Source organism: Myotis davidii, unplaced genomic scaffold (genome assembly GCF_000327345.1).
Source record: "Myotis davidii unplaced genomic scaffold, ASM32734v1 scaffold42, whole genome shotgun sequence".
Classification (NCBI taxonomy): domain Eukaryota; kingdom Metazoa; phylum Chordata; class Mammalia; order Chiroptera; family Vespertilionidae; genus Myotis; species Myotis davidii.
In genome coordinates, this window is record NW_006294243.1 from 1250408 (window position 1) to 1264922 (window position 14515).

The following is a 14515-nucleotide window of genomic DNA, read 5'->3' on the forward strand; positions in this document are numbered from 1 at the left end:
GAGTTTAATAAGAAATAATCTATTTTCCATTTTCTTTCCTCTCTTTGCTCCAATTTCACTTCAACAGAACTCTTAAATGTTTATATATGTATCTGGTTATGCATATTGTTGTACTATAAACTCAGTACAACTCCTTGCAGTATAGTTATTATTTTTAAGAAAACCTAAGTTCTTTTTAATAAAGCTAAATTTAAAACTACTTCACTACAAAATTAAAGAAATACCAAATCCAAAATTTGGTTTTACTTCCTTGATTTGACAAGGATACCCCAGATGAAACATAATTTATATTCTTTTACTTTTACAAATGTCTTTAAAATATGTTGTACATATTTTGTTTAGATATCTAAATATCTGTGATTCTGTATATAGAAAGAGCATCCTATATAATAAAAGTCTAATATGCTAGTGTCCGGTTGTCTGTTCAACCAAAGTGTAATATGCTAATGACATGCTAAGGCCGCTCAACTGCTCACTATAACATGCACTGACCACCAGGGGGCAGGCAGTCAACAGGTCAACCGGTCACTATGATATTCACTGACCACTAGGGGGAAGACACTCCATCCAGTAGTTTAGCTTGCTGCTGGGTCCGGCCAATCGGGACTGAGTGAGGTGGGCCAGGCATGCCCTGGAGCCCTCCTGTGTTCCCTTCTCAGCTGACCAACCTTCCACATCCCTCCCCAGCCCTGATCATGTACCAGAGGGGACCCTCGGCCTGGCCTGCACCCTCTCACAATATGGGACCCCTTGGGGGATGTCAGAGAGTCGGTTTCAGCCCAATCCCGCAGGCCAGGCTGAGGGACCCCACCAGTGCATGAATACATGCACCAGACCTCTAGTCATTAATAAATATCATACCTGGATTCTGAGTGTCAATTGAATATGACAAAGATCTTGTCTACATAGTTTATGTACAATGTCTGGAATAGTCAGGTATCATGCATGCCAAGGAAAAGTGTTCTGTTTTTCTTTGAAGGTGGATGCAATTGCAACTCAGAGGCTGTTAAAGGAAATACTGAACAGAACTTCTTACCAAGTATGACAGCAAAGTATATTCCAATAGTTATTTGAATGGAATTTGTTAGCTTAATAATGTTTGAAATTAGAGGTTTAGAGGAAGTAGAATAGAACTAATTAATAGTCAGGTAACATTTATTTTTGTTTTATCTTAATTGAACTATTGAAGGGGAAAAACCACTGGACAATTATCCCTTACCCTGGTTATTATTTGTCATCATTTATTAGTTAATATTGTTGGTTTGCTATGGCAAATTTAAACTCTGATTTAGTAAAATATACCTTTAAAGCTGAAATTTAATTATAGGTAATTTATTGTACCTGATATGAATCTTAGATATTAAGTCAATTATACCCCTTTTTCTCTATTATGCAACCTTATTCTGAACTTTGAATTTTACTCTAGGATTTTTATTTTGCAAAACCAAATTTAAATCATTTTCACATTGTTTTATTTTAGCAATTTTATCTGTACCTTTGTAATTCAGTATACTTTAGGGCAATTTTTCTTTCTTTGTGGGGGGAATCCCAACATGAACCAAAGAATTATAAAATAAGAGAAACAACAACCCCAACACTTGACGTTTTAAACCCATACCATGGGGTCTTAATGCCCGATAGTGACTAGTAACTACTGAGGGATCCACTGTTCTTTAATGTACAGTATTCTAGAAATCAGAAATTGATACTTTAGTCCTGACCAGGTAGCTCAGTTGGTTACAGCATTGTCCCAATACTCCAACATTGTGGGTTCGGTCCCCAGTTCAATGGTACAAGCATATACCATTGAATGCATAAATAAGTGGAACAGCAAGTCCATGTTTCTATCTCTCTCCCATCTTCTCTCTCTTAAAAAAAAATTAGAGAGAGAGAGTAAAAGTAAAAGAAATTGGTGCTTGGTCAGATACAGTGTTATGGCTCTATGCTCTCTAAGCAATTTCATCTCTATTCCATTTTGCCTTCCCATCTCTAGGGACGAGCAAAAGTCGATCTCTTTGCCATTTTCTTCACTCATAAGGGCCAATTCAGGTTGGATAAATTTAAGAGTGGTAACACATGACCAACCCAGCATAAACGGGCACAGTCCAGAACACCAGCACAAAATCTCATTCATTGGCTGATCCCATTCAGACCCACTGAATTGTGTGTAATGAACCGAGGTAGTAAGTCAAGAGGAAGAAATTGAAGATACCTCACACCATGCCATGGTGATCATTACCATGCCATCCTGCTCACAGTTCCCATTGTTTTATTAGGACTCTTAGCATCCTTACCATCTTTCCAAAATTTATACAGGTTACAATGAATGATACTTAGGCATCACTAGTGAACAGGAAATAGAAAAAATATACATTTAAATAGTTCTTTAAGAATAAAGGCTCAAGTTTGATCCAGAATGAAATGGAGACATTGGAAGAGTGGGCTTGAGAGCAGGCAGTTCTGTTTTTTTGTTGTTGTTGTTGTTTTTTTCCTTTATGATTAAGGTATTACATATGTGACCCCATCATGCCCTCACCCCCCCTATTGTCTGTGTCTATTGGTTAGGCTTATATGTATGCATACAGTCCTTTGGCTGATCTCTCCCCCTTACCCCCACCTTCCCCTACCTTCCCTCTGAGGTTTGAGGTTTGACGGTCTGAGGTTTTTATTGAGGTTAGAAGGTGGGGTCAATAGGACAGAGTTTGCATGGTTTGAACTTCCCCTGTGTAGCCAAGGGAGGTTTTCTTATTACCATGCCCACAAGTGGGTGATAAAAGGAAAGCAAAGGTTTGCAAGAAGTATGTCAGAGGTCTACATAAAAAATGGAGTCACGCTCTTAAATTTTTTGAAATTATATTACGAAAAATAACATCTACTAATTAGTTGGAAATTACTAAAAGTAAAACTGTAACACTGAAGTACTATAGAAACTTCTGAAATAATTATTATTGCCAATACAATCTAAGCTATGGAAAGGAAAAATAATTGTATTTTTCTACCTATCAAAGCCTTAGTCATTCAAGATTAGAATGCCTTGTATTTGTATGTGGTCTATTTGTGTTCATATTAAATCTTTACTCATTTTCGTTTTTGTCATTCAGGATTTGGCTACTTTCTATTTCATATCCTGTTACTTTTCCCAACATACCAGGAGAGTGGTTTCTTGAGAGAACAACTGGGTAGTTCTCTATGTGTTGTAATTGATGCCTGTTAACATAACATTTGTCTGATCTTCTACCTAAATCTATCTTCCCTCTTTCATAGATCACTTTGTTTTGTTTTCTAGTAACTTGAGAAGAAAAGAACGTTAAAAGTTAATGCAATTTAACTTTCTGTCAAAAGAATTATCCCATACTGATGAACGATCAGATGTTCAAGGAAAATCTGTCCTGTAATTTCTGTAAATCATATACTTCAAGAGATTATTTATTCACCTTTTATATGGAGTTATTTTTTTCCAGACTCACTAAAAATATTTGAGAAAAATGAACATTTTAATGATAGTTATGAAAGCAAAGTGAAGGAAGGAGAAGTACTTTTAGAAAATGGAACACATCATGGTGATTTAGACCTGGGTTTGGGAAGCCATGGGGCTGTTTAAAGAAATGTGTGTCTAATTACTGAAAGAGAACCAGAAAAAGAGAAAGGGGAGTGAGAGAAAATTTTTACATTTATCAAAAATTTTGCTGAAGGCTGCTCTTTGGCAATTTTATGACTTTAGGTCTCAACCCAATTCAAAACTGTTTTAAAAATGAGGAATGAACTATAGTGTAAGAATCTTACAGACTGTTTCTACACACTAATAAACAGTAGTTATATGTAGGGTGCTTTAAGTATTTTAGACATAGTCTATGTGATTTTTATCAGTAATGGTAATAGCGTGGAGTGAGGAAACTAAAAATATACAATCTAATTCCTCCTGACCTCATAAAATGTTCCAATACATTATAAATAGGCTTTAGCAATGCTTCCAAAGAAATAGGAATATGTTGCTTCTAGTGGGTTTAATTTGTATAATATGATAGTATCCACATAATGTTCACCAGCTGTACTTCAGAAAGTGATTTGTTTTTTGAATTGATAAACTAGCTGCTTTTTTAAAAAAAATTTTGAGTCAACAGTCCTGTTTAACTGTATTTTTCAAAGTCAGTTTTAGCAGTTTAAGAAGAAAGGCAGAACACTATCATTTTCTCATTTTAATGTTTTCTTCCAAAGCAGATTCTCCCAAGTAGGTTTGAACACATTATATCTGTTTTTCAATGTTATATATTCTGCACATTTCAGGTGCAGGTTTTACTACTGTTACTAGTAAAAAGAGAAAGGTGTGAATGATGATTAAAATTGGAGTAATAAACTCAATCACAGAGACCAGAGTATGGGTTTAAAGCAAACATCCATAGCTCAGTGCCCAACTCTAACCAGACGCTGTGATCAGCTCTTTGCAGGTTTGTTGCAAAAGTAGTAATTCAACCACATTGATTTTCATTTAAATCACTGGAGCCTCTTATAGGTTCAAGTAGAAATTTCTGTGGCATTAAAATAATGTCCACTGAATGAATGGATATTATAGCTTCATGCTCTGGCAAGATAAATAGTAATTAGTTATGCTCTAGAATAGAAATAGTAAATGTATGTTCCATAAATTTCTACTGCCCAAATAGAAATATTTATTTAAAGCATGAATAGGCATTAACTAAAACAGTACTCAGTAATTACATAAACAAACATTAAGGGGAATACAGGAATTAATACCTGTAGAGCTTTCTGATTGTCTGTTTATGGGCCCTGAACTACTCATAAACATGTTACAGATGCACAAAACAGAAAAATAATTGAGTAAAGTTATTTCCCAAAATTTAAAAAAATGTTTTATGTTTACAGAACTATTTGACAAAATATGATCTTATATTTGGGTCCTTCAATCAGCATGAGTTTATAACTAATAAAAAACTATAACTTTGTTTTTAAACTGAAGTTGCTGCAAGTAAACTCTATATACGTCAATCAAATTCAATGATTCTGAAGAAGGTCCACCAGTCCTTGTAAAATGTCCGTGCATTTATTAAACTATTAAGTCACACACTTCTTTACCTATTAGTTTGGCCAGCTGTGTGGCTGTTTATCCTCTTGTGCTAAATTCCTGAGAGAACAAGAGTATTCTTGTTGACATCCCTTACACTACTGCTGCTCCACAGGGGTTCAAAGCAATGAAGCGAGAAATTGACTTGAGGGAGTGGAGAGAACTCTTGACAATATCAGCAACAAACTGCTTTGTGCTAATCATCACACATGGCCTTGGAGGACTCTGGGTCCTAACTCTGCCTCTTTTGATGGCTCTGTTAGCCTGATAGGGTTGGTCAGATTGTGTCCAAACAAATTCACAATTTTAAATTTAAAAATAGTAGCAAATAATCAAACATTTAATACTATGTTGTAGGTGCAATATAATAAGCATTTTGATTCTTTTTCAATAAAGCAATTGGCTGGAAATCAAGTAAATATAGATGTGTTCAGACTGGAAGTATTGTTTTAAAAAACTAACGTTCTAGACTGTAAAACCAAATAAATGAATAGTAGGGAGAGTCATATATAAACATATAAGAACACACATACACCATTATAATATCAAATGAATAACTTATACATATTGTCATTATCTAATTATTTCTTAATTGTGCTTTAAAAATTAACTGATCAATTCTCTAGTAGACTTTATGAGACACAATAGAGGGCAAATCAAGATTCCTGACTTCATGAAGCTTGTAATCTGATGAAGTAATCGAAAGTAAAAGCAATAAATGCTGAATACACAACTAGATAAAACAATGAAGGCAAAGGACTGATTTGTGCATACACTAAATAATCAAATTTAAATTTGATTTAAATTAATAGTGCCTATATCTTTAAAATCAGTCTGTCCATTTTGAAAGGTACATAAAGCTGTATCTGTATTTTACTTCTTAATGGTTTTAATTTTCAAGAAACTTAGTTTATTAGTATGAGAAAACAGGTTGTCTATTTCCCCAAGTGGGATCATTAAAAGTGAGTGGGGAGGCTGTTTTAATGCTCTTATCTTTTATGCCAATTTTCAAAGTAACCTAAGATTCACTGTAGAAAGATAAATAACTGATGACTTTATAAGGAATAATTTATGGAGTGTAGACAGATGTCTTTGCAATGGTTATCTTTCTGGATGCATCTGTTCGGTGTGTTTCTTACATTCCCAACAAAAAGGTGGCATTTTGGGCTGTAATTCTGTCATCTAATCGTATGGAAACCTGCCAATTCTTATTAACATCTTGACATCTTATTGCTATAAACTTATCATAAGTTCTTCTAATGCAAGATGGGTTTAAATTCATAGAGTTGAGCTTTTTGCTGTGTATCCATTAAATGCCTGATCCTTTGCTCCTTATATCAGCAAAACTTTCAGTCAAGTAAAACAGCTGTTGGCCAGAATATGAATTATAGATTAGGCCCTGAAAGGTTAACAGTTAGCTGTTTGGGATACAGTTTAAAAACTAGAGAAAACAAAAAAAATAAATGTGTGTTACCCTCTTTCATATTAACTTCTACACAATGTTAACTGGTATATCAAGTCCCTTATATTTAGACATTACCCAATGGAGATGCAATGGATTCTTATTACAATAATATAGGTGTTTGTTTGTTTTTTAATAGAAGGCGTTAACCTTCCAATTGCTACAAAATTAAAAGTTTAGCCTGGAAATCCATCTTTAGACAAAAAGAAAAACCATTATCTGAGACTGTAACAAAGCTCATCAAAAAGCTGAAAATGCTCCGTGGTTACTGTCAGGTGCAACAGGATATATTAAAAGGAAAATGTCACCGTGCTATTTTATCTGTGTTGCACGCAATTCAAGAACTATAAACTTAGTCCTCATCCAGTATGTCTTAGACACATTGAATGCACATCACAAACATATAACAAGATGCTTCCTACCTAAAGGAAGAATTAAAATTTCTGTAAAGAATTATAATTTCTTAATGATTTATATTAATGCTAACTTGGATAATTTAAAATAATATATTAAAATGCAATACAGAACACTTCATTATGTACTTGTGTTAGAGACAAACTAAGTTTGAGACAAATTTAACACTTACTAAATATTCATAAATTATGGTAAGGGATATGTTGCCAAATTTAGAGATATTAGGGAGAAGAGTATGTTTTATAAAGTAAAAAGAAGAAATATTGACAAAATCTCTGTTTGTAGTAATCTTTATATTAAAATGGAATTTTTGGAGGTGAGGATTGGAGGAATTTCAAACTGGACATCAGGTTTAATTTGCAGTTCTTCGCTGGCTGCAAGAGAGTACCTTTGAGACATTGCAAAAAAAAAAAAAAAAAGTTCAGCCCTAACCAGTTTGGCTCAGTGGATAGAGCGTCGGCCTGCGGACTGAAGGGTCCCAGGTTTGATTCCAGTTAAGGGCATGTGCCTTGGTTGCGGGCACATCCCCAGTGGGGGGTGTGCAGGAGGCAGCTGATAGATGTTTCTCTCTCATAGATGTTTCTAACATTCTGTCCCTCTCCCTTCCTCTCTGTGAAAAATCAATAAAATATATATTTTAAAAAATCTTTAAAAAAATGTTCATTGTTGGGGGGAGGGCTTTCTGTGGCTAACAATTTCTTGGATCAACTTTGGCTCAACAGGGTGCTTTCAGGAAGTCAAACTCTCTTAATGGTTCCTACAGTGGGGAGGGTGATTGTCATGTCAGGCAATTTCTTAATGAGTTTACGTTTCTTGAGTATACAGTAAATGATTTGAAGTTAGAAATTGAAGGTCAAGTTTCTCCTAACCTGTTGATGGCAAGGAAAAGCCATCCTACAATTAAATCAGACACAAAAAATCTTCAAAGTATACAATCAAAAGTAGTTAATCATATTGTGATTATGGAAGGAAAATAAAACCATGGTTTTAAAATGCCTAACTCTATAACTACTTTTAATACTAGAAACTAAAAATAGAAAATATATCGTCTTACCCTACTACTCTCCCTTGATGATCCCCCTTCTTGGCCCAAAGTTCAATTATTAAATACTAGAGGCCCAGTGCACAAAATCTGTGTACTCGGATGGGGGGGTTCCCTCAGCCTGATCTGCGCCCTCTTGCAGTCGGGGAGCCCTTGAGGGATGTCTGACTGACAGCTTAGTGCTGCCACGGAAACGGAAGAGGCTCTCACTGCTGCTGTGCTCGCCAGCCATAAGCCTAACTTCTGGCTGGGTGGCACACCCCCTGTGGGAGCACACTTACCACCAGGGGGCAGCTCCTGCATTGAGCATCTGCCCCCTGGTGATCAGTGTGTATTATAGCAACCGGTTGTTCTTCTGTTCGGTCAATTTGCATATTAGCCTTTTATTATATAGGACACGATTATAAAGTAAAATGTGATATGATCATCTTAGATACCACAGCACTATTGCAGTTGTCCCTTAAGTGTAACAGACTTGTGGGCTATCTCTAAGTCCTTACCAAAGAGGTGAATGGAGTTCCATGTACCTGAAATGCTACCTGGTGACTAACATTGTCTAAATAATACAGAAATGTAAAAACCGTAAGTAAATGAAAAATTTGTGCCTTTTTACCTTCTATGGATTTTGGGTAATTTGTTCCTAGAAGTAATATGTTGTTTTTTTTTAAATTGTAACTTCTTGTTTTCTCATATTTTATTTCTAACATTTAATAGTGTTAGGGCATTTTATTTTATTTTATTTTTTTTTAATATATTTTATTGATTTTTCACAGAGAGGAAGGGAGAGAGATAGAAAGTCGGAAACATCGATGAGAGAGAAACATCGATCAGCTGCCTCCTGCACACCCCCCACTGGGGCCTTCTATAATTGAAACTTTGTTGCCGCTCCAGCTCCAAGGCCATGGCGTGGTGAAAGCAGGTATCTGGGGATTATTTAGCTTCTATAATTGCAACTTTATTTCTTAGAGTGGAGCTCAGAGCCTGGCCACAGCAGGGAGGAAGCTTGGCTTCCTCCATCACTGGAGCAAGCAAGCCTCCTGCTCTCTTCAGCTGCGTGGTTGCAGGGCGCCATCTTGGTTGGCGGTTAATTTGCATATCTCACTGATTAGCCAATGGAAAGTTTAGCGGAGGTACAGTTAATTTCAATATTTGTCTATTATTAGATAGGACTAGAGGCCTGGTGCACAAAATTCGTGCACAGGAGGGGTCCCTCAGCCCAGCCTGCACCCTCTCCAGTCCTGGACCCCTCAGAGATGTCTGACTTCCATTTTAGGTCTGATCCCACAGGTATCGGGCCCAAATCAGCAGTTGGACATCCCTCTCGCAATCCAGGACCACTGGCTCCTAACCACTCACCTGCCTGCATGCCTGATCACTCCTAACCACTCTGCCTGCCTGCCTGATGTCCTAACTGCTCTCCCCCTGCCTGTCTGGTTGCCCCTAACTTCCCTCCCCTGCCAACCTGATCATCCCTAACTGCTCTCCCCTGCTAGCCTGATGGCTCCTAACCCCCTCTGCCTCAGCCCCTGCCACCATGGCTTTGTCCAGAAGGATCTGGATGGATGTCCAGAAGATGTCTGGTCTAATTAGCATATTATCCTTTTATTAGTATAGATTATATATTCACAGGCAAATTATATATATTTCCTTGCTAACATTTAACATTTTATTAATACTTAGATCTATATGTAAAATATCATATTAGGCAGTTCCACCTGAGTGTCTTATAGACATTTTAAACTCAATGTATCTAAAGTATACATATTGCATTTTCTTATATATTTGCTTCTTCACCTTGGCTTCCTATATCAGTAAATGACACCTCCTAGTTCTTGACTTTTACTTTGTCTTCACTCTCCAACCCAATGCATTACAAAACTCAATCAGTTCTAGCTTCAACTTATGTTTCAAATCTATTAATTTTCCTTCCATATCTCGGCCACAGATTTAGACTCAGTCCTATTCATCCCTCATTGTTTCCTGGAGCAAACTTTTAGCTTCTGAACTCTTCATTCTGCCTTCAATCTTGACCCTTTCCTGATTCTTCTTCACATATAAAAGCTAGGATGGTTTCCAAAAATGTGTATGAATAAATTACTTTCAGATATAGTAAATATATCACTTCCATAAATAAATTAAGCATGAATAAAGTTAAACATAAGTGTATAGATTTCCTCCAAACAAGCAGAATTTATATAGATTTAAAATATTCCTTTAAGCCCTCCTTCCTCCACACTTGTTCAATTTTCCTGTAGTATTTTATTCTACCAGATTTCCTTGTCACATACTCCCCATTTCCATTGTTGTTTTTAAAATATTAACATTAAAAAATCATAATAATAGCATCACCTTATATTTTATATGCTTATTTACAATTCTCATTTACTTTCTCAAAATATAATCTTCTGAATTTGTAGGGAAGATATTATGAGCAATACTATGGATGATGTCACATCTCAGACAAACTAAGTTTTCTGTACAAGGTCACACTGCTATTAAATACTCACTCCTGTTCCCTCATGCCTTGCCATGAGGTCTCTCTGGAGCTCTTTCATCCCAAAGCACATGGCATTTTGACTCTAAATTTTTATAACACTTGATAATAAAAATACATTATATTTTATAAATTGTCCTTTGTTTTCAAAACAATTTTCTTATGCAAAGTTTTTATTTTAATACATATTTTATGTTGGAAAATATTTAGATTTACAGAAAAATTGCAAAAACATTAAGTACAGAGTTTTCATAATACCACATCCAGTTTCACTTCTTATTCTCATATTAATAAGGTACAGTTTTCACAATAATGAATAAATATTGGTACATTTTATTAGCCAAAGCTATGCATTAGATTTCCTTATTTTTTAATATCTTAGATTTTAATCTAATGTCCTTTTTTGATTCCATGATCTGATCTGGATACCTCATGACATTTAGTCATCATTTCTCTTTAGACTCCTTTGGCCATGACACTTTCTCAGACTTCCCTTTTTCTATGCTTTGAAAATTTTGAGGAATACTGTTTTGTTATTTCATAGAATGTCCTTCAGTTGTCATTCATTTGATGTTACCTCATAATTCTTGGGTTATGACTTTTGGAAGAAGACCATGGAGGTAAAACATTATCCCCATCACATTCTAGCAAGGGTACATACTGTCAATGTGGCTTATCACTGTTGATGCTCATCTTGTTTGCTTGACTGGGTTTTTGTCATTATTTGTCAAGTAGCTGTAAAAATCACTATCTTCCCCTTTCCACGCTGTTCTCTTTGGATGGAAGTCCCATGCGCAGCCCACACTTAAGGAACGGGAAGTTGTGCTCTACCTGCTTAAGGGCAGAGATCTACTGAAATTATTTGGAATTCCTCTGCATGGGAAATTTGTCTATTGTCTCTCACTTATTTATTCATTCAATCATTTATTTATATCAATATGGACTATAGACTCATGGATATTTATTTTATCATTTGGATTGTAATCCATACTATGTTTTTACTACAATTGTTTCAACTTTGGCCTTTGGGAGCTCTTTTAGTTGTTTCTCATTTTTCTTTTATTCTCGCAACTTCTTGCAGAAGCTATATCATGATTTAGTATACTGTTGCTCCTTTCTTATTTTGTGCAATATATAAAAGCATAAACTCCCTAGCAGGTTGAGCCACCTCTATCCCCTAGCTTCTCCCCTCCTTCATCAGTCTCCAAATACAAACAAGGTTAATATAAATTAATTTCTTATAGCTCTTGTTATTAGTTTTCATAATATATTCTCAATCTTTCTTTTTTTATTAACAAATATTTGCATTTGGGTGTTGGAGTGTTTTGTGTATGTTTCTTAATTCCCCATAAACAATCTGGATATATAATATGCATTTGATCCCCTGGGAACATTTATTGGCATATCAGGAAAGATAAATAAGTAGTGATACTGATAATAAAATGAGAACTTTTATGAACTTTGCTGCAATGAATTGATTTAGAGATTGTACCAATTCATTAATTCTTCAACTATAAAGTAAATCAGTAGTTTTCAATCTTTAGTATGTATCAGAATCACCTGGAAATCTTGATAAAATAAAAATAACTGGGCCCTATCTTTGGAGTTTCTGACTCAATAGATTTTACATGGGCCCAAGATTTTGTGTTTGTAACAAGTTCCCAGTTTTATTGGTTTGCTAGAGCTTCCAGAACAAAATATCACAAGCTGGGTGGCTTCAACAACAGAAATTTATTTTCTCACAGATCTAGAGGCTGGAAGTCCAAGATCAAGATATTAGTAGGGTTAGTATCTCATGAGGCCTTTCTCCTTGGCTTTCAGATGGCTGACTCTTTGCTATTTTCTCACCTGGTCTTTACTCGGTTCTTACCTCTGTTTAGTGTCTCTTCTCTCCATTTCTTATAAAGACACCTGTCAGATTGAATTAGGGCCCACTCAAATGGCCTCATTTTAGCTTCATCACCTCTTTAAAAACACAGTCTCTACGTACAGTAATGTTGTGAAGTATTGGGGATTATGGCTTTAGTATATGAATCATGGGGGATACATAGTTCAGCCCAGAACAAGTTTAAATAATGCTGAGTTAGAGAATTGCTAGCTTAAATAATCAAATTGAGCCAACTGAAAATGATCTGGATAAGTTATGGTAACAACATCAGTGAGGAAAAGACAGCAGATAATATCTGAATAGGAAGTCTTCTCTCTTCCAACATTTTCTGAAAATGACAATCGCACACTAGAAGATTGGGGAAAAGAAGCTGAGTTTGTGTGAGGAATAGGAATGCTTCATTCCTCACCTTCCATATACTCTGAATTAACAGAAGGAAAAGTACATCCATGTGAGGGAACCTTCAAATGCATTAGAAACTCTCAGCCTTCATAAGTAATGTGCCAACTCACTTGTTTCCTGCTTTTTGCTTACAACATGGTGTATGTAGATTCCTCTTAAAGGTGCTTATGAGTGGGGTACACAGGGATTTCCAGACTTAATCACTGTGACATTCAAGTTGGGAGCATTATAGGTATCATGCCAATTAAGGAATGCTTTATTCCATAGAATTTTCAGCACAATTGTGTCAGAGGTTTCTCCAGAGAAGTAAGCTAGTGTCACCATCAGTTCCTAATTAGGTTAGAATTTTTTTTTTTAAGTTCATCCCCCGAAGTTATTGGCCCTTGAGACTATATGTCAAATGTTGGAGTTTCCAATTTAGCTTTCTGCCCTGCAGAAGGGCTCAAGATTTGTAAACACTCTCCCACAAATGAGCAAAGCCAGACCCATTAAAAACCCATCTCCTGGTCACTTCGAATCAACAAATGCCACTATTACAAATTCTGATTTTTGTCCTGACCCATAGGATTTCTCTTTAATATTTCAGATGCTTCATTTTATGATTAAAGAAGGTAGGTGTGTGTGTGTGTGTGTGTGTCCTTATTTTCTTTATATTAGTTATATCATGGCCAAGTTCTTTGAATGTAGTTTCTATGCACTTTGCCACCTCTTTTTACTATATTTGATTTGATTCAGTATTAAATAAATATGGAAGGGACCTTGGTGGTATGTATTTTAAACTACACATATGTTAAGTGTCAGAGTTTGACAGAAAACCAAACATCATTGAGGCCAGAACAGAAGAGAGGTATTTCAAAAGTACTTGAGAAAGTTCTACAAATGTCAAAGATAAACCAATGAAAACTAACTTTACAACTTCTGAAATCTTTTCTTTCAAGTGTGTATGTGTGTGCCTGCACATGGGTGGGTGGAGGAGAGGAGTAGTACCTCACATGACAGGAAACCTCAGGGACACTGCAGATCTTTTTTCTTACCCAAGCTCCACACCCAATCAATCACAAAATGTTAAAACTTGGGCTACTAATACATTCTGAATCCAGTCTGAGTCTTTGCTACAATTACATCTACCTCTCCAGCAACTGTTACCTTATTTCAGGCTTTTAGCTTCATCCCTAAGGTCAAGGGTTATCACAACATCCTGAATTTTGGCTCTTTTATTACAAATCTTAAAATATTTACTATCTGGCCTTGTAATAAAAAGATTGCCTATACCTGTCCTAAGTTAATAAAGTGGTCCTTAAACTGTTGGCCTCTTATTCTCTCCACTCTCAACTATTCAGTTATTGCTTACTACCTAAAAACTGAATTTTTAGCTATTCATTATGGCCCATGATACACCATTTCTAACTACTACTGTTTTCAGCAGCAACTCATGTTTCTCTCTTCTGCGTATTCTATAACCTGGTACTAGTAAACTATTTGGAGTTTTGATCAATTCCCAAAACTCTCAAGTAGTTTATAAATATACTAGTGGCCCGATGCGTGAAATTTGTGCATGGGTGGGGGTGTCCCTCAGTCCACCCTGCACCCTTTCCAATCTGGGACTCCCTTGGGGGATGTCCGACTGCCAGTTTAGGCCCAATCCCTGAACCAGCAGTCGGACATCCCTCTCACAATCCGGGACCACTGTCTCCTAACTGCTTGCCTGCCTGCCTGCCTGCCTGCCTGATTGC